The 21,140-nt window shown below is 48.4% G+C and overlaps 1 protein-coding gene across 12 annotated transcripts in view; it reads right to left on the bottom strand.

Annotated features, from left to right (window-relative positions):
- Nucleotides 1-21,140, bottom strand: part of LOC8051603 (histone-lysine N-methyltransferase SETDB1) — a 167,778-nt gene that overhangs the window by 51,249 nt on the left and 95,389 nt on the right. The gene's annotated exons all lie outside the window — the stretch shown is intronic.

The following is a 21,140-nucleotide window of genomic DNA, read 5'->3' as shown; positions in this document are numbered from 1 at the left end:
TTTTCGAGGCGAGAAACTTTAAGGTCATAATAAGCCTCTAGTCGAACAAAGCGGTACAGAATGTGAAACCCGAGGGAACTGCAACAACAACGAAAGAAAACGGTGCCCTTGCGTGCGCGCAATGTCACTTGGAATTCGCCAAAACCTCTAGTCGAACAAAGCGGTACAGAATGTGAAAAAAGCGACGGAACTGCAACACCAACAACGAAAGAAAACGGTGCCCTTGCGTGCGCAATGCCACTTGGAATTCGCCAAAAATTCGTCACACGTTAGGGAGTTTTAGAATAACGTGCGCAAGCTAGAGCCAAGTTTAGCGCCTGCATTAGTGCACGCAACGTAAGATCTCCCCGCCGCGACGCAAAAACCCGACCATATCGCGGTTGCAATGCCATCAAGATGGAGCAACAATTTTTATTTCACGCACAAAACGCTGTAACTTTAGAAGGCAGAAAAACAATTTGGTGAAGGGTAACATTTTAGATTTGTTTAAATATGAAAACGCGAGGGAAGCGCTCAACCGATCGTGTCCGCTTGCGTCGCCTCGACAGGAGCGGTCTCGTGTACTGACCACCCGCAAACTGTACCATCGCCGAGAAATGTTCGCACGACGCAAGCAGCAAGTTGCCGGCGATCGCTACCCACCTTGCTGGGTCTCCCAAACCGTTTCCGACGTGCACCTCCCGTAGGAGTGCGGTGTCGTTCCTGTATTGAAAATCGCAGTCGCGATGATGCCGCCAACGTCGCGCTCACGACGACCGCCAAAGCGGCCGCGGCCGCGGTCCCGGAAGCCGGCATTTGTTAGTTGTGCTTGTCTTGGCTTTAGCCAACTTCTCGGACATTTCGAATCCCCTGTGTACGCACGCAATTTCCAAAAAATAACGCACGAAAAAAAAAAAAAAAAACAAAAAAAAACGCGGTTAGAGTTTGGAACATGCGCATTGGCAACGACGCTCTTCTAAAACTCCCTGATAGGGAGTTTTAATCCCCATCACAGAACGGTGTACTGAAACTCCCTATTAGGGAGTTTTAGTACATCGTTCCGATTATGACACCCGATGCCAGAACGGTGCCTCTTCGCGCGCATCGAATATTTCCGGGTATAACTTTCGGATAGCGAAGCACGATTTTCTAAAACTGCATACTACTTATTGACGATAATGTTAATAACGAGCAGAGCTGGTTTAGGTTACACGTAGTTGAAACTGAAGACAACGGAACTAAGGGACAGGACAACTGGTCCGTTATTCCCGCCGTCTCCGGTTTTACCCCTTTGTAACTATGCCGGTCACGTTGCATGTATTTTCGTGTTGCTGCAAACTTTTGGGAAACCGCTCCACGTTTGCCGCCAACGCCTTCCAATAGTGGGAGTAGTGGTATTCGAAGTTATTACATATATAATCTACGTAAAGTACTTTAGACACCATATCACGACACAAACAAGCAAGAAATATAAAAGAAAGACATTACAGGAAGATCCATTGGCGGATTCTTAGGGAAAGCGTTGGAAACACCACGCACGTCCCCTTCACGTTTCTCTTTTGCTGCCTCTTTTTTGGTCTCGTTCCGGGGTCAGCGTTAGTGTTTCCCAAAGGGGGATGTGTATTGCGTTTCCCAAAGGCCATGCTAACGGATTCCTTACGAATCTACCAATGGGTCTTCCTGTATTTTTTTTTCACCCTTTTTTTTATACCCTGCCTGTGAGATTAGGTCGACGCCCTTTGATACGGTCATCCGCATCCCTCGTGGAAAGAACCACATCCATATCACTGGTGGAGGGAACCGCACCCATCGTTTTAACTACGCACATATCACAGCCCATGCACCGCTATACTATATACCTTTTCCGCTTACTATCGCCCCCGACCGCCAAGTAGGCATATCCGGTATGGGCGACGAAAAAATATCAGAACGTTTCAACCTGCAAATAGTAAAAAAATAGAGGGGAGGCAAAACGAGAATGTGTGACGGTTACGTTTATGTCCTAAATGCCTTCTATTGGCGTGGCGACGGCAAAACAATGTTTTCGCCCATACTGGAAGTGACGACAATTTAAGATGGCGACGCCCTTGCGAAAAAGGTCTATATACGGAAATCTAGAGCGTAGAACATCCGGCGACGGCAGAGCGGCAACTGAGCACGTCCGCATTCCACCGCGCCGCGGCGCCTCCTCCTCTCCGTGGCTGTGTGACGCTCCTTCGACGAAAACGAAAACGCTCGTTTTTGACGAAAACCCGGCGGTGTCTTCAGTTTGTCAGCGCCACGGAGAGAGGGAGAGGGTGACACAAGATGACGTCAGCACTTCAGACCAATGGGAGCGTCACACGCGTCATCCTCCCCGCCTCCTCCTCCCTCTCTGTCCCCGGTGCTGACAAACGAGACACCACCGGGTTTTCGTCAAAACGAGCATTCTAATGCGAACGTATTAAAACATGCAAGCTGAGGCTTTTTTTTTTTTTTTTTTTCGCGGGAGTGGTGCCATTTTGTCCCTTCTGACAGATTTTGTCAGGTTTGAGAGCCGAAGTGTTTACTCCAATCCGTGTCGCGAGGCAGGTTCTATTAAATTTTCCTCCGCGACGTTTGGGCACTGGCGGTAAATGGCCTGTAGAGTACTGTTCCCAACAACCTTCAGGTTTTTCCTTCTTTCTTTTTTTACCGCTTACAAAATTTTGTATTTATGCACATACATCTTTTTAAGAAACAGTCGGCCCTGGGCATGAAAGCCATATTCAAGTACCCTCACTGGGTTCGAGGTTCGTCTCCCACCGGCGTCCCGGACTGCAGTGCTAACCCTAACCGAATGAGCTGTGATTTCGCTAACTGCAGCTTGTGTATGTGCAATTCTCTGACAAGCCATTGAGAAAGCATTGTACCATCTTTGGAAATAAAAACAAAACTAAGATATTCTTGTTGAGTACGTGCACGACAGGCAGAATGCGACTGGAAAGCTGGTTTCATTTTACGCCGCGTTTTCACGCTGCCATCCAGTAAATCATGTCAACCAACAAAGCTTCTAACTGTCGCAAATATATGACAGCAGATGACACAGTTCTGAAGGCTTCGGTAAGTCCCCGCTCAGAAATACCGCGCACGCGGTACTACGTACCAGACGGTAACGCGCTGTCCGAACACAGATTGCTTGAGGATACTCACATACCACCGATGAACAGTGTCGACGACAGTCACTTCTCAACCATTAAACGGATGGGAATGCAAGAGGAACTCGTTTCGGAGTCGGACCACGTTTTGGGGAGGCCTTCCTTTTCGCAGAACACCAAAGAAAAGGAGTGGACGCGTTTGTTCCGTCTCCCACCCCAACCCGATCAGCTATTTTGGGCGATGGCCGTGAGAGACTCTCAGGGGATTATCTCAAGGGGAGAATAGTTCCCATTGTTCCTGATGTCGCTTCGGGGGTCGTTCGACGTTCCTCCCTTCGTTATTTTTTTCCGAGTGCCGAGCTGAATGGAAGGCCCTCTGGCTAGCTCCTGCTGGCTACCAGGGGTCACTACCAGTTCGGCCGGCCCTCGCGGAAGGGCCAAGCGTGGATTAGGGCCGAGCGAGCCGGAACTGCCGAGTGCGGGGGCTAGGCCGACGACTGCGAAAGGGCCGGGAGGGGTGTCAAGGCCGAAAGAGGGGGGAAGGCCGGGGACGGCGGCAAGGCTAAGGGAGGCGAAAGGGCCGAGAACGGGTGTGGGGATTAGAGCGATCAGCACACACGAGGCTACTCCGGCGTCGCGGGAATTCGTTGAAAAGAAGGCCGATAGATGGCGCGCCCTGTTTTCGCTCCTTTCTGTTTGGAGACCTGTTTAGTCTGAGAAGTTTAGTCTGGAAACCTGTTCTTTTTTTTTCTTCTTTTTTAACGCACAGTTTATTAGCAAAACTTTCATAAGGAAAAATATGAGGGAAACCAACCCGTCCTGGGTTTCGAAACCCAGGACGGGTTGGTTTCTTTAATATCTTTAATTGAAAATCCACTCGCTAGGTAGGCCAAAGTAGCAGACCTCTTATCCGCTAGGCCATGGACGCATGAGGGATTTTGCGTCAACTTTTTAGGAATATAAATAGAAAAAACGAGAATGCACATCTCCTGTTTTTATTTTTTTTTTTTAATTTCTTTCTATTACGAATTTTAGCAACCTAAAATATACTTGCCGCAGCTAAAGGACAGCAAGATGTTTACTTTCAGTCGGGAATAAAACCTGTTAAGTCCCGCTACGACACCGGAATCAAAATTTTGTAATCGGTGCGAGACAGTAGCCGTGGTTCCAGCCGGCCCGATACGCGCCCAGGCATAACTACTCCATGGCCGATCGCACCGCTGAAGTATCGTATCGAAGGTGGAAAAACGGTCTGCTAAAACTGAGGGATCACAGATCGCAAAGCATGCTTGGAACTTGGAAGTAACTACACACTAGAATCACAGCTCTATACAATGACTGTAGAAGTCACCTGCGTCGCAGACGGAATCTGCACTAGGAAGACCGATGATTCAGTCCAGCGAGAACGCGCTTGAGAGCAGACGACAAAACCCATCACTTCCGCAAATAAAAAGAAATCTTTTATCTTTTAGACAATTACTGCGCCCCAACTTCCAAGCAGCACACCATTGCTTGACCGAATAGACCCGCAACTGGCAAACATTGGCTCCAATGTCGGCCTAATGTTGATTTTCTCGAAACCGCTACCCGATCCAACGTTGGACCATTAACTAATCCCAATGTAGGACCACGATTCAACCAATATTTAGGCTAATATTGGTCCATCATTTATGCCATCGTTGGACCGCCTTTTAACCAAAATTTAAGCCCAACATTGGGCCACACTTTCACCAACACCTAAGCCATCATTGGACCACTATTGATTATGAATCCTACAACCAATATTGGCATCAAAGTTTAATCACTGGCTTATCCAATATTAGCTCCCAACCTTATGCCCTGGCTATTTAAATTTTGGCATCCGATTTCAAGCGCGGGTTGTACTATTTTCGGCAGCCATTTTAGCGGACATGCAGCTTTCTTTTCAGATGTATTTATAGTGGTCAGTTGAACACTACATATACATCTGAAAAGAAAGCTGCAGGAAACAAGCCACATTGACTGTGGAATCTTTTTTTTATCGCATCCAGGTAAATATAAAAGCCTGGAATTCAAAGTGTACCGTCAATACATTTTATAAGGTATTACAATTAAAGAAAAATTACAGCAAACATGAGTGCCAGGATTCCCCCCTGCAAGCTGTGAACCGGGCAAGAACGTGATGGGATCCCACGCAGAGTTCTGGGAACACAGTTCTGAAAGAAACAGGAGCGAGGGCCTCGATTCAGGTGCCAGTTCCCACTAGGCCACCTCATACCACTGTAATTTTAAATATTCATTTACCTTTCATCTTCAGTCCCTGTCAGTTCTCTCTTACCCTCGTCAATTATGAATATCGAAATAAAATATAGCTTTGTTATTCGTCGCCCTTTAATCAACTGTTCGATTAATCGATTCAGTTGCTCTCTAACATAAAATCTCAGAAAGGCCTACCGACTCTTTTAATGTTTACTTTTCTATAATAAAAACTTCCTTTTCCAGCGAATATTTTTCGTTATTTTGTATACAATAAACTTGAGTATTCTAGGAAATAGCAGTACTGCCTTATATAACAAATAGATGAGCAAGTAAGACACCTGGGCCGGCTTGCTGCAATCAGCGCCCCAGCCGACAATGGGTGAAAAAAAGCACTGCAAAGGGTGGGGCGCGCGAGTCTTGAGACGAGGTATGAGTCGCGCTCAGCTTCTGCGCTGGCTTTGACAGTGCTTTCCCTAGTCTCAGCTGAGACGCTGTTTCCAGCAAGCCGGCATAGGCGTTAACTGTTGTTTTGTTCGCCCGACTTGTCTAAACTCAGAGCTCAACCGATCTAGTATTAAATATTGATAGTGATTAAAGAAATTAATCAAATAGTAGAAAGGTTAATCCATAAATTGGATTAACCTTTCTACCCCTATTTTTGCAACGTCATAGGGTTCCTCAACCCTTCATCTAGCCTTAAGACCTGCTAATTACAATCTCACCATTTAAGTTAACACCTATATCTCTACGTTAATTTGGAAAAAAAAAAGCTTTTTACATTTACGGCATTTGCGGCACAGAAATATGTAGTTACAAATGTACTAATATTTTCTCGATAATATTTACAAGTTATAAATCAAATCGCTGGCCTTTTTCAGCTCACCAGTGTCAAATGTACTACGAAATTAACAGTGCAATAAATAGCCTGTTATACGAGAGGAACATTACAGTTGAACAGAACATAAGGCTTGAATCAATCAAGAATTTCAAATAAATCAGGCACGTAAAAAAAACTGGGTATAGTTCGGAATCCGGCCCGGAATCCGCCTTCAAAACGGGGACCCTCCCTAATGAGGGGGAGAGGGAGTGAGTCTCACGCTGATTGCAGCGATAACGTGGGGAGCTTTTGGTGGGTGGGGTGGTCCGCTCCGTATGCTAAGAAGGGTGCGGTCATTATGGTAGAGAGGAAGGGGAAACGGACGGGTCATTATGGTAGAGAGAAAGGGGGAACGGACGGGTCTCGGGAATGTGTGGAAGGGTTGGAGGGGACAGGTGGGGTGGGAGTGATACGACCTCGGGCGACCTCGTCAAGCGCTGTTAGCGGCCGAAAAGTAAACTTCAAGGCGTCTTGGCTTGACTACGCCAAATGGTTTAGCTCGGCTAGGAGAAAAATACATCGGCTAGAGTGACGGCGGAGAGCCGCGAGGGCGGCGGATGGCGCTTTCGACTTCTTCATGTCGGGTCGGATCTTGTTGGCTACTCGAAAGTGACGGCGCTGTTCCCACGACCGACAAACCGCGCTGTCAACGCGAACACGACATCGGCGATTGTGTGCATTTTATGCGAAAATTGTATTGTGTTAATTCCGTTCCAGTTTCACAAGTAATGTTTCTTTGTGCGTGTGTGTGTGTGGACGTGCTAGGGCTTGTGCATTAAACAACCCAGACTCCGGTTGAATGCGTATCGTCCCGTCGACCGTTTCACCCCGCGATCGCGTCGGCCGCTTTTATCATCATCCTCCGTGATCATCCGCGCGAAGCTCGCCTTGCACCGGTAGACGTGCTCAGTCGCCCACTTTGCCGATGGTGGTGACGTACAAAACCACCGATGAACGCACGTATGGTTGTCACGCAGCGCTCAGTTCCGCGCAGCCCATACATTTTACCAATGATCCAAACTCGAATACGAATACCCCAGAACCGCGCGAGACGGCAAAGCCCGCCGAGGAGCCTCTTTGCTCTCCTACTTCTGCGTGTTTTCTCGTACTATGTCGGCTTTGCAGAGTAAGAAAAACAAGGGGAAAATAAAAAAATAAAAGTGAAGGGCAACCACACGCGCGTCTCTTCGTTTTATTATTTGTGTCCCCGTCTCGGATTAATAATGAGTCGTTCTCCGTCTATACTCAGTTTCACCTTATGTTGTACCGCAGAGAAGGCCAGAAGCGCGAGCTCATAGCGTTGGCAGCTGCCCTTGTTGCACGAGAACTTGTACCGTCGAGCTGTGCTCTAGAGCAAGGAGCTCGCGCTTGTAGCCTTTCCTGCGGTACAACACTAGGTGAAACAGAGTATAGCCTGCGTTTTTGACACGAGTTTGTGACGTGTAAGCAACGCAACTCTTCACACTGCTTTTATTTATTTATTTTTTTCCGCTGCGGATTTTTTCAATTTTTATTTGTGCCTGGTTCTGCTACTCTTCAGCTCTCGCCTCCCCTCCCCTCCATAAAAGAAAGGCCCACACAATAACGTGTTCCAGTAGCCTGAAGCAAGTCACTCTCCTATTCTTCACCGTTGAAATATTTTAGGCTGTACAACAGTAATGTGTGCACACTGAAAAGTAACTTCTTGCTGCAATGTTTGTCGTTGAATATTGGATCACCAGCACAAATATTACTTACCGATGAGTGCCCAGGACAGCTTAAGAGACACCAGTGCACCCTTCAATGGTTCAAACCACTGCTTCATGCACCACACAGGTGACTGTGGCATAGTGACAAGCACAACCAGGGTGCTTGCTGTTTAATGTCAGAAACACTTTGGAAAATGCAGTTACCACATGACCCTGAAGTCCTAGAGAACCTTAAACCTTGGTGCCATGCAAAATAACTAAGCTAAAGAAACCGCCAAGGAAGAGTCACAACAGGTGCAACCCACAGGTTATCGTGACTCCACATACCGGGCCGGGCAGCTGTAAATCAGCGAGCAGGTGTCGTAGAGTAGCTGCCACTGCAAGCGGTGCAGTCTCTCATAAAAAGAAACGGTTGCTGGAGAAAGCTCCCATGAATGCAAGTCTGTGGTGAGCTTGGAGTAGTGATAGTGATCCTGAAGCAAAAAGGATTCAAGCCAAGCCTGTTCCTGTGTTCCATGACGTATGGCATCCTCCCCTTACCAGAATTCCTGGCTGTTATTTTCCTTCCTTACGTGTGCGTGCCCCCATCAGCAGCAGTAGTAATAATTGCACGTTGCTTCGACAGGACGTGCTGATGTGGAGGGGCCTGGTGGCAGAGTGTGTTAGCCCACTGCAGCTCGCAGTGTGTGGAGCGAAAACTTGCACTGATCGCCCCTGCCCGTTTTGACCTGGATGAGCACTGCACCTACACATGGGCGTGCATTACTGCTATATGAATCATTTTAAAGACTTTGGGCTATCGGTTGTACCCGCACTAGTCAAATTTCTCACATAGAGCGTGACAAAGTGTCACCATGCGCTGCCAGACCGACCTTCCTTCTTCTCGACAAATAATGTCCAATTTTCTTTGTTCCTGCTAATTTGGCAGTCGAGTAAAAGAGAAAAAAAAAGAACTACTTTTGTGTCTGATGGGAAACGTATAAACCTCTCCATATACCAGGTTTACCTACAGCCACCTGAAAACATTGCACCTCTTCAAGTGTGAAAGAGGGTAGACCTGCACGCAATCCACTACACTCTGTTTCACATTAATTTGGGAAACTGTAGAAACTGCGGCGTCTGTGCAAGCCGGAGGAGTCTGCTGTGAAATTAGCACACTTGGGAAGAACATACCCCATGTACCTAAAGACATTAGACGGTTTTAAAAAGGCATTCATACTTTCAGTCGGCTTGCAAACTCTAGCAAAAATGTTGGTTTGTACCATAGAAGTTTCAATTTCCCCTGCTTGAACTACTAGGAAAATAACTTCAAATTCACAATAGTGCTGAACGCAACTAAAACACATGGCGGAACGGTGGCCCGAGTCGGCTAGCACGTCTCAGCTCCGGGCATGTGGAGCGAAAGCTTGCGCTGCAGAACCTGGGATCGTGGGCTAAATCCCAGCACTTGCTCATTTCGATCTGGACAAGGATCATACCAGTAGGCGTTTGTGTAATCACTACTACATGATGCACGTTAAAGATCCCAGGCTTTCGGTCATACTGCCCTGGCTAAATTCCTCATCTACAGCGGCAAGCTTGGCACCATTCGAGGCAGGCCGACCTTTCGCTGTCTAAACATCCTCAACACAATGCTACTTTTTTTTTTTTAACTGAAACACGTACAAAAGAAAACATGCCTATGACCTTGTACAGTAATGCATCGAACTGTTTGTGAATGCTTGTGATACACAAACGGGCAAAAGGCAAGAACAAGAGCATGCACATTCACACTGTGGCAGCAAATACACCACAGCAGCCTCCTTTGCCGTTGTTGCCATGGCGGATGGAAGAGCAGGGCAGCGAATGCCGATATGACTGAAAACATTGTAAAAGTTATTGCTTTGCTTTTAATAACAGTTGAAAAAAATTTAGATTAATAGCTTTTCAAAACAAAGCCACGGTAGCAGTACTTTTTGGCGCAGATGGAACAGTCTGCCGCGATGGTGAGGAAATGCTGTAGCCGTTGCCTTTTGCCAAGTTATGGTGAAACACAGCACAGATCATTCCACTCGGAGAGAAGACGCACCCATGAACCAGAGCACTCAGACGGGACTTTTCCTCGGTGCGTCGTCTGCGTCAAGAAACGAGCTGTACAAATGATTCGTTAGCATGCAACATGGTTCCAAATCTCACATTTAAGCTATTTCAGGTGCAAATTTAGAAGTGGGGGTTAGCATGCAATGCCATACTTGATGAAGAGATTAACAGGGCACAATTGTGCAACCATCTCCTGTGCAAAGGAAACAGAAAACTGAAAACAAGCACATAAACAATGTGCACAGTCAGTCTGCTCTGGCAACAAAACAAAAAAAGCTTTACACCAATTTGGATCGGAACTCATTGAACCCCCTAGATTATGCATATTCAAGGCATTTCGTCGACGAAAAACAAATCCGCCGCCTCAAACCCAGTGCTTGCTAAGCCTTCCAGAAAAAAAAAAACAAGGGTGCTTACATTATTGTTGATATTTGTGGCAGCGTTATACACCAACTCATGTTTACAAACAAACCGGAGCGCCCCTAGCGGACGCCACCGGCGCCGCGCATGCACGATGGAGTGTGGGCAAGAAGCTTGCCGTCGCCCATAAACAAACCATTGAAATGCGATGTTGTTGGCGTCGGTGTGAGTCCCCCTGCCCTTTTTCGCGTTCGAATCGTTGATTCTACGTCTTCCTGGCAATGTCTGACTACTTGAGCGGCCTCAACGAAATTACCGGGGCTCGTTACACCGCAAAACTTTGCGTGAATAATGCGACATGCAGCGATTCATTCCGCGCGGACGCCGCAGAATGCATGCTTAAGCCTGGTTCGCATGATAAGATTTTGCTCGCAATTTTCAGTTGCAACGTCGCTGGGGCTGCAAAAGCATGAACCATAACTGAAATGGTCGACGTCAATACTGAAAATCGCAAGCACAATCAGACCAAGTGAACCAGGCATAACAAGTCAGTGACGCCCACTGGTAACAATGATCAACATCTCCTTGTACCTACTGTCTATATCGAGCCTGCTTAACAACCTTCAGACTTCAGTCTCTTGAGGCCTGCACTTCTTATCACAAGTACCAGGCCAACATTCGGTCTACGGGCCGGTGTCGTCTAAAAGAGGAGATGACAAGCAGAAACGTTTGAAAGAGCACACAACAGTGCGAACGATCAGGCGGCCGCTTAACCTGAAGACGCACTCAGCGTAGTCCGCAGGTGATTCGTACAACTTGACGGTTTTCTGGCGTTCATGTTCATCAAATAAATCTGATGACCACAAGTATCCGTGAACTCAACCCAGAGTGCTTCCCGCCCAAGCAATCGTGGTCCGGCGGCGTCTGGTTTTCCCTCTCAACGGCACATATCCACGTTCTCGGACGAACCGAGCACAAGAATACTGACCTTCAAAGCTTTCTCGACTCTTTTGGTACAGGCCCAGTCGCAGAGTTCTGACGAGAGAGCAGGTTTTTGTCCGGTTCCTTTCAAAACAATGCAGGAATACACGTCTCACATGGGGTACTTTCGCGCACAGCCCCAGACCGAAAGTGCGCCCCACACGCCACCACCGCGGTGTGACGTAACAGAGCCGAGTTTGTGTATACAGAAGAGAGGGCGGGGGGACATATAAGTCACATACCTGCCTTTTAGATGTGGCACATGGGACAGAACGCTTGGTACGTTCAGAAGTAAGTTGGATGTGATCAATTATATCCGTAAATAACAATCGCACATTTGTAATTCGAGTGGATGGCCATATTTTTTGCTCCAAACAACCCACCCTGGCAGGCGCTCGACAAGTTGCAGTCGGAGAAGAGTTCATTTGTTACGTCGCTTGCTTCGTATCCCACAGACCACAGGCCACGCTACTTCCAGGCTGGCGCGATTATTGGCTTTGCCACTTGGCAATGCCAGCACGTCACTACTTGGCCCTCTGAGACGCCCCAGGACCGGCCATGACAGCCACGGCTTCGCAGTTGCGTTCAGGTGGACGCGCCAAACTTCCATGGAGCGGCACTGCTCTAGATTGGCATTTATCTGGTGGTCTCATTGCCTATGCTCCATCCCACAAGTTGTCTGCAGCAGGTGCAAAGGCACGAGCACGTTGCTTTCAAACGTGCCATTCTTGCGCAAGTGCTCATGCAAACAAAGCTCACTGCAGTCCTATGCCCCCGTGCCCTCGCCTTCGTCTTTGCTGCGCACACCCTGCGAGACCGAGTATAGTCGACATCTATGGCTGGTATCAGCACAATTGAAAGCGCGATAAATCTTAAGCTGTCTCTAGGTTCGTATGTAAGAACAATCGTGCATTTGCGTCAAGGATCGAGGGAACCAACTATGAGTTTTGCAAAGTATGAAATCGGAACCATATTAGTCTCTCGTGCAATAGACGTAGTAGCCGGAGGCAGTGCCGCCAGTAGGTGAAATTTCTCTGGACGTAATAATGGAATACCTATGCTAGGTGATTAACGCATGAAAGGAGCAGCAGACAACATACCGAGCCCAAAACAGCCATTCATTCGCTGCACAAACGAACAGCATCACACAAGCAGTAAGGAGGGGGCCGCTAGATGTTTAGTACAGCCCACCACAAGGTACAGCTGAAAATGGCGAAATGCCCGCACTTGGCTCGTGCCCTCTCCTTCGTTCGCCCTGCCGAATTCCGTGGAATTGCCCAGATGCACATAGACAGCACGGCAATCGGACAACATGACGCCACCCTGAAAGCCCCAAGTTGAATGATGTATAGCCATTGACAGGTGTCACCACAAAAATAAGAGTTGCAGCTGCTTGCTTTGGCTTCAATGGTACAAGCTGTGCCAACAGCTCCATCGACCTACTTTGCACAGCTAATACAACCAATGCTAGACAATGATACAATTAGATAGCCAAAGCGGTGCAAGTGACAGCACTCCTAAGCCCCATATTTATTGCTGTAGCAGACACATGGGCCATAGTCGCTTGCTGTGTTCGCTATAGTTACTAATAGCACCCGAACGGCAGCATGGCCTTGCAGTTGTCCCATCTACGGCACAAGCTTATTGCCTTCAAGAATGCTTTGGAATCTCGTAAGCTTGGAGCATGATGGGGCCTAGAGCCTGTGCAGCCAAAGCACAACGGGAGGTGACGAGCGGGTGCTGGAGGCCTGCCTGCTTACCTACAGTGACACGGGACAGGTTTATGAACCTCCGAAAGGATGAGTTCACATGAAATTCACAACCGTTGCATTGTGGATATCGCATTATTTTTGTGTCTGCACGCAAGGGCAACATTTGAGACGCCACGCAGAGTGCTCGCTCATTGCCCGGCAACATCAACATGACTTTTGAGGCGGTTCGCTAGCTTCCGAGCGGCAGGTCACAGCTGCTGTATTATATTGAGTGGTGCCATCTACCCGAAGTCAATGAAAGTGTTCCCTCCCCGCTTCCCACTTTGCTGTTGGCCGGCGACTGACGAGCCTGACCTTCGACGCCCAAGTCGGTTTTCTCCGGTTTCCCCAATGTGCCCTCATGGCACATCATAAATCGAGCGATCCGAAGGCGGTGTACAGCTGAGGAGCAGAACAACTGCCGGAGTTATTTGGCCAAAGTCCGAAAATCGTTTCGTGGCCCCTTTAAAGACCAGCTTTGCTACGCACAAGCAATCGAAAGGATACAAACGTTTAGATATGCCCAACTACCTCGCATAAGGGTGGGTCCAGGAGCCGCCACTGAGAGCAGAATGGTCGACATCCCGCAGGCCAGCTAGGCTTGATGTTTACAAGATCACGGCCAGTCAATCCGGTTTTGGTGGCGTGTCGTCATGTACACAATTTTGTGCTGCACACACGACTGGTTGGATTGTTTTCATCACTACAGAGCATCGCTCGTTAGAGAAATCGAATGGCTCTTCTTAGTGCTTGTACAGTCGGGGACAAGAGTCCCCAGGACGGGTGAGCTGTGACTGAAACGCATTGCTGTGCCATCTGCCGGCTGGTTGGCTGGTTTCGAGATTACACAAAAGCGCATGCGCGTCCTACTGTGCCTGCAAACATGTGTGTTTTCCCGCTGGTCTGCGGCGCGGCGCCTAACTCGGAATCAGGCGCGTGGTAGGGGCTCGGAGATAGCGCTTACTGACACGGCACCTATAAAGCAAGAAGTCACGGCAGCTCAACTGAGCGATAAACTCGACTGGTTATAAAGCAAGGTGAGCTGACATGGCGAAATGCGGCGCAATGTCGCAGGCGGTATCTCCAGTTTCGGAATGTGCAGCAGATGCTCGTCAGCCGCAAGCGCCATCTCCGAGGCAGTACCACGCGCCCAATTCCGAGTTAGGCGCCCTGCCACAAAATAGCGGGAAAACACACGTTTGCGGGCACAGTAGAACGCGCATGCGCCTTTGTGTGATCTCAAAACCAGGCGACCCGCCGGCAGATGGCAGAGCAATGCGTTTCAGTCGCAGCTCGCGCATCCTGGGGACTTTTGTACCCGGCTGTACAACTCACCGCAGGCAGGTTAACTTTACCCTGACGAAACATCCATGAAACCTATATGGCAGTTTTTTTGCATTAGCAAACCAACACACCAATCTGACTGGATTTCGCAAGCAACAAAAGTCTGGCTCCTCTACGAGATGATGATCATCCTTTTGGTGCTCACGGCTTTCAGTGGTGGATAATTGTACGCACTCAAAGATCTGTACACCTTTGATGACTCGCATGTAACGAAACTGGTCTTAAAGACTGGAGATCAGGTGGTCGTGGATATCCGTCGACTCGCAGCCACAGCTCACTGTCTTGGACATGTCACCACTCCCAAACAGACCTCCAACAACATTCTAACTCCCCTTGCAACAGTAGTGGAAACCCCAGCACAAGCACACCGGAGGAGCACTTTCAAGTACAGCACCTTCCACAGGAATACAAGGAAGGCACGCAACCAAACAAAACAACAAAGCACCTCGGTGATGGCTCGCTACCCTTCCTGGAAGAAACAGATTAGTTGCAGGCAGTATGACAGGCACGCCCGTAAGAGACCATGTTGGAATCTAGGCTTCATCACTTTGCTTATGGTGAATTCCCCTCACAGTTCTCAAGCGCTCCCAAAGCGCTCCATTTTGAGCGCACATATTCCGCTTGCAGATCTGGCTCGACTTGGTCATCTTCCGCTCATAGATCTCTGGCAGCTCCCGCTCATTGGAGCGCCTCCAACTCCACCGAACTAGATCTACAGGATTTCAGAGATCTACATGCAAGTTGACAGAGCACGCTACGTCATTTCCCCTCCCTCAACGGTGGCTCCACCGACGGCAATCGCTGTGCACGCCTTGCCGCTTCGAGGCGGCCGAAAGGTATGCGACGGTGCCGAATGCGGAAGTCTTCCTCGTTATTTGTGACATGGGCTCCGTGGTATGTATAATTTCGTCCGGCCTGTGTTGTGTGTTATTTCTGCAGCTAAGCAGTGACAGTTGTCACTGGTGTGGAAAGATCAGTCAGCTGAGGCGTCGGTGGGCTTGTTAATTTCAAGCAGCGGCCATTTTGAACGGCCGAGGGGAGAGCAGGGGGGGGGGGGGAAGGAGTCCCTCTAAAAAGGCGAGTTCATCTTCCCCTCGTCGTTCCGATGCGGGGCCCACAGAGCGGAATTTCGCCTCCCTCGCGGATTTTGGAAAGCACTCCAGATCTACGAGTGGAATTCACCATTAGTTTGAGAATCCAAAAAATAAACGAATGTGGACAAATGCAGTTTTGTTTTGCTCTTTGTATTTCCTTAAAATCCTCGTGACTAGGAATCGCAGTGAACAAACAGAAAAGAAGATAAGATTAGACGCAGGGTAATATGCAGCCTCTTATCTTCGACGATATCCGTCGTTCCGCTCTCGCTCCTCAATAGATTGCCGGCAGCTTCCCCGGAGGCGACGCTGACGCTTTCCGGACATGCGGTAAGTAAAACATTTGATCAAAGCGGGGCTCTTTGACAAGGCTGAGTCACATGTTCCTTGCAAAACGAACTTCACTTACTGACGATGTTCTCGAATGCCGACGTCAGAGCGCGCTTTCAAAGCAACAAGCGCACACCTTTCGTGGTGTTACGCGGACAGCACGAACGCGCGCTGCCCCAACAAGCAGTCTCGACAACGCAACCGTTTGTTTCGTTGTGGGATACGACAACAGATTACATAAAAGCATACCTCCGCAGGCACGATTTCAGCTACAGCTACAAATCGTGCCAGGTGCGCAGAGAAAGAAACGAACGAGAAGACGTTTCGAGCAAGAGTTATTTGAAGAAAGCGATTGTTATTTCTGCATCCTTAAATACTTCTTACTGTACTAATATAGAGATTGCCTGGAAATGCTCGAAAGTTGACAATGGAAGTGAAAGTGAACGTACCGACTCATCTCGCAGGCGCAGCACAAAAGTCGCCATCTTGACATTCCGATTTGGATTTGGATTGGATCGATGAATGGATGATAACGGCTGGTGACCAGTGTTGCCGAGATGCTCGCTTCTTTTCTTTTTTTTTTTTTTTTCTGATTGCAATCCAATTTAACATTTTTTATCAAGATTTTCTAGATTCCGCCGGGGAGATTTCTTAACTTACTGGTAGCCTTTTTAAAACGTGTTAAAATTATTTGTGAAAATTTAAGTGAAAAGTAAACCAGATCATGGCTAATCAACACCTCGCTTGCGTTTACGATTTTTGTCCTTGTGATCCGGAGTTTGATCTTTCCTTCTGTTCGTTTTGAACGAAATCATTAGGCTGGATATGCCCGAAAAACAATTTACGCAGGTTAACAAACCTTCTAATCTCTGTTATTCCCCGACACGTCGTCAAAATCCCGGGCCCTGGGATTTGGAAGATTCGTTAGGCCTGAGGATTGTTGGCCCGTCGGTCACTGGGATAATGGCTTAATGTGCCATATCAGCGGAGTCAGCATGTTTTCTGATGGGCTTAAGCGGCTAAAGCCAAGGTGCCATGCTGGTTGCCGCACCGCGGCATTCAGGCAGTTGTGGAATACGGGAGAATGAATTTCGAGCGAACGCGTTTGTTTCATCGATACGTCTTCCCACGTTTTGGGGACATTTCTTTTGTTGCGACGTTGCCATGAATATGCATGGCACCCTTGGTTTGAGATAAATAGGTCTGGTTGCGACAACGTGTACGCCGCTACGTTTAGGTAGTTTAGTGACACCGGGTTCTGCGTACTGCGAAGACTTGTCCCGATGACTCTCGTTGCTGCCTATCCAATCACTCTGATCCAACGCAAGTGTGGTGCTACATACTATCACGGACAGACTACCACCATCTAGATATCCAAAGCACAGGAGAAAAGTAACAGCCCTTACAAATGAGAAAACAAAATTTTTCAACACTTTGGTACACCCGAGACGAAGACAAAGTCTCGGTTTTACCGAACGTCTGTGCTATTTATGTTATTTCTAACAAATCCTTGATTTGGAAACGATTTGCCGAAAGCCTTAGCTCCAGTGAGCTCTGTATGGTCCGTAGCCTTTGCTCCAGTGAGCTTGCTGGTGAAGGGAGTTTTGCTATGACAGAACAACATCAAATACGCGGGCCAGCACAGTCACCACACTTGCGTTGGATCAGAGTGATTGGATAGGCAGCAACGAGAGTCATCGGGACAAGTCTTCGCAGTACGCAGAACCCGGTGTCACTAAACTACCTAAACGTAGCGGCGTACACGTTGTCGCAACCAGACCTATTTATCTCAAACCAAGGGTGCCATGCATATTCATGGCAACGTCGCAACAAAAGAAATGTCCCCAAAACGTGGGAAGACGTATCGATGAAACAAACGCGTTCGCTCGAAATTCATTCTCCCGTATTCCACAACTGCCTGAATGCCGCGGTGCGGCAACCAGCATGGCACCTTGGCTTTAGCCGCTTAAGCCCATCAGAAAACATGCTGACTCCGCTGATATGGCACATTAAGCCATTATCCCAGTGACCGACGGGCCAACAATCCTTAGGCCTAACGAATCTTCCAAATCCCAGGGGCCGGGATTTTGACGACGTGTCGGGGAATAACAGAGATTAGAAGGTTTGTTAACCTGCGTAAATTGTTTTTCGGGCATATCCAGCCTAATGATTTCGTTCAAAACGAACAGAAGGAAAGATCAAACTCCGGATCACAAGGACAAAAATCGTAAACGCAAGCGAGGTGTTGATTAGCCATGATCTGGTTTACTTTTCACTTAAATTTTCACAAATAATTTTAACACGTTTTAAAAAGGCTACCAGTAAGTTAAGAAATCTCCCCGGCGGAATCTAGAAAATCTTGAAAAAAAATGTTAAATTTGATTGCAATCAGAAAAAAAAGAAAGAAAAGAAGCGAGCATCTCGGCAACACTGGTCACCAGCCGTTATCATCCATTCATCGATCCAATCCAAATCCAAATCGGAATGTCAAGATGGCGACTTTTGTGCTGCGCCTGCGAGATGAGTCGGTACGTTCACTTTCACTTCCATTGTCAACTTTCGAGCATTTCCAGGCAATCTCTATATTAGTACAGTAAGAAGTATTTAAGGATGCAGAAATAACAATCGCTTTCTTCAAATAACTCTTGCTCGAAACGTCTTCTCGTTCGTTTCTTTCTCTGCGCACCTGGCACGATTTGTAGCTGTAGCTGAAATCGTGCCTGCGGAGGTATGCTTTTATGTAATCTGTTGTCGTATCCCACAACGAAACAAACGGTTGCGTTGTCGAGACTGCTTGTTGGGGCAGCGCGCGTTCGTGCTGTCCGCGTAACACCACAAAAGGTGTGCGCTTGTTGCTTTGAAAGCGCGCTCTGACGTCGGCATTCGAGAACATCGTCAGTAAGTGAAGTTCGTTTTGCAAGGAACATGTGACTCAGCCTTGTCAAAGAGCCCTGCTTTGATCAAATGTTTTACTTCCCGCATGTCCGGAAAGCGTCAGCGTCGCCTCCGGGGAAGCTGCCGGCAATCTATTGAGGAGCGAGAGCGGAACGACGGATATCGTCGAAGATAAGAGGCTGCATATTACCCTGCGTCTAATATTATCTTCTTTTCTGTTTGTTCACTGCGATTCCTAGTCACGAGGATTTTAAGGAAATACAAAGAGCAAAACAAAACTGCATTTGTCCACATTCGTTTATTTTTTGGATTCTCAAACTAATGGTGAATTCCACTCGTAGATCTGGAGTGCTTTCCAAAATCCGCGAGGGAGGCGAAATTCCGCTCTGTGGGCCCCGCATCGGAACGACGAGGGGAAGATGAACTCGCCTTTTTAGAGGGACTCCTTCCCCCCCCCCCCCCTGCTCTCCCCTCGGCCGTTCAAAATGGCCGCTGCTTGAAATTAACAAGCCCACCGACGCCTCAGCTGACTGATCTTTCCGATGACCAGTGACAACTGTCACTGCTTAGCTGCAGAAATTACACACAACACAGGCCGGACGAAATTATACGTACCACGGAGCCCATGTCACAAATAACGAGGAAGACTTCCGCATTCGGCACCGTCGCATACCTTTCGGCCGCCTCGAAGCGGCAAGGCGTGCACAGCGATTGCCGTCGGTGGAGCCACCGCTGAGGGAGGGGAAATGACGTAGCGTGCTCTGTCAACTTGCATGTAGATCTCTGAAATCCTGTAGATCTAGTTCGGTGGAGTTGGAGGCGCTCCAATGAGCGGGAGCTGCCAGAGATCTATGAGCGGAAGATGACCAAGTCGAGCCAGATCTGCAAGCGGAATATGTGCGCACAAAATGGAGCGCTTTGGGAGCGCTTGAGAACTGTGAGGGGAATTCACCATAAGCAAAGTGATGAAGCCTAGATTCCAACATGGTCTCTTACGGGCGTGCCTGTCATACTGCCTGCAACTAATCTGTTTCTTCCAGGAAGGGTAGCGAGCCATCACCGAGGTGCTTTGTTGTTTTGTTTGGTTGCGTGCCTTCCTTGTATTCCTGTGGAAGGTGCTGTACTTGAAAGTGCTCCTCCGGTGTGCTTGTGCTGGGGTTTCCACTACTGTTGCAAGGGGAGTTAGAATGTTGTTGGAGGTCTGCTTGGGAGTGGTGACATGTCCAAGACAGTGAGCTGTGGCTGCGAGTCGACGGACATCCACGACCACCTGATCTCCAGTCTTTAAGACCAGTTTCGTTACATGCGAGTTATCAAAGGTGTACAGATCTTTGAGTGCGTACAATTATCCACCACTGAAAGCCGTGAGCACCAAAAGGATGATCATCATCTCGTAGAGGAGCCAGACTTTTGTTGCTTGCGAAATCCAGTCAGATTGGTGTGTTGGTTTGCTAATGCAAAAAAACTGCCATATAGGTTTCATGGATGTTTCGTCAGGGTAAAGTTAACCTGCCTGCGGTGAGTTGTACAGCCGGGTACAAAAGTCCCCAGGATGCGCGAGCTGCGACTGAAACGCATTGCTCTGCCATCTGCCGGCGGGTCGCCTGGTTTTGAGATCACACAAAGGCGCATGCGCGTTCTACTGTGCCCGCAAACGTGTGTTTTCCCGCTATTTTGTGGCAGGGCGCCTAACTCGGAATTGGGCGCGTGGTACTGCCTCGGAGATGGCGCTTGCGGCTGACGAGCATCTGCTGCACATTCCGAAACTGGAGATACCGCCTGCGACATTGCGCCGCATTTCGCCATGTCAGCTCACCTTGCTTTATAACCAGTCGAGTTTATCGCTCAGTTGAGCTGCCGTGACTTCTTGCTTTATAGGTGCCGTGTCAGTAAGCGCTATCTCCGAGCCCCTACCACGCGCCTGATTCCGACTTAGGCGCCGCGCCGCAGACCAGCGGGAAAACACACATGTTTGCAGGCACAGTAGGACGCGCATGCGCTTTTGTGTAATCTCGAAACCAGCCAACCAGCCGGCAGATGGCACAGCAATGCGTTTCAGTCACAGCTCACCCGTCCTGGGGACTCTTGTCCCCGACTGTTCAAGCACTAAGAAGAGCCATTCGATTTCTCTAACGAGCGATGCTCTGTAGTGATGAAAACAATCCAACCAGTCGTGTGTGCAGCACAAAATTGTGTACATGACGACACGCCACCAAAACCGGATTGACTGGCCGTGATCTTGTAAACATCAAGCCTAGCTGGCCTGCGGGATGTCGACCATTCTGCTCTCAGTGGCGGCTCCTGGACCCACCCTTATGCGAGGTAGTTGGGCATATCTAAACGTTTGTATCCTTTCGATTGCTTGTGCGTAGCAAAGCTGGTCTTTAAAGGGGCCACGAAACGATTTT

Source organism: Ixodes scapularis, unplaced genomic scaffold (genome assembly GCF_016920785.2).
Source record: "Ixodes scapularis isolate PalLabHiFi unplaced genomic scaffold, ASM1692078v2 PGA_scaffold7__128_contigs__length_106722199, whole genome shotgun sequence".
Classification (NCBI taxonomy): Eukaryota; Metazoa; Arthropoda; class Arachnida; order Ixodida; family Ixodidae; genus Ixodes; species Ixodes scapularis.
Note: the sequence above shows the minus strand (reverse complement) of the source record. Positions and strands in the feature narration are given on the sequence as shown.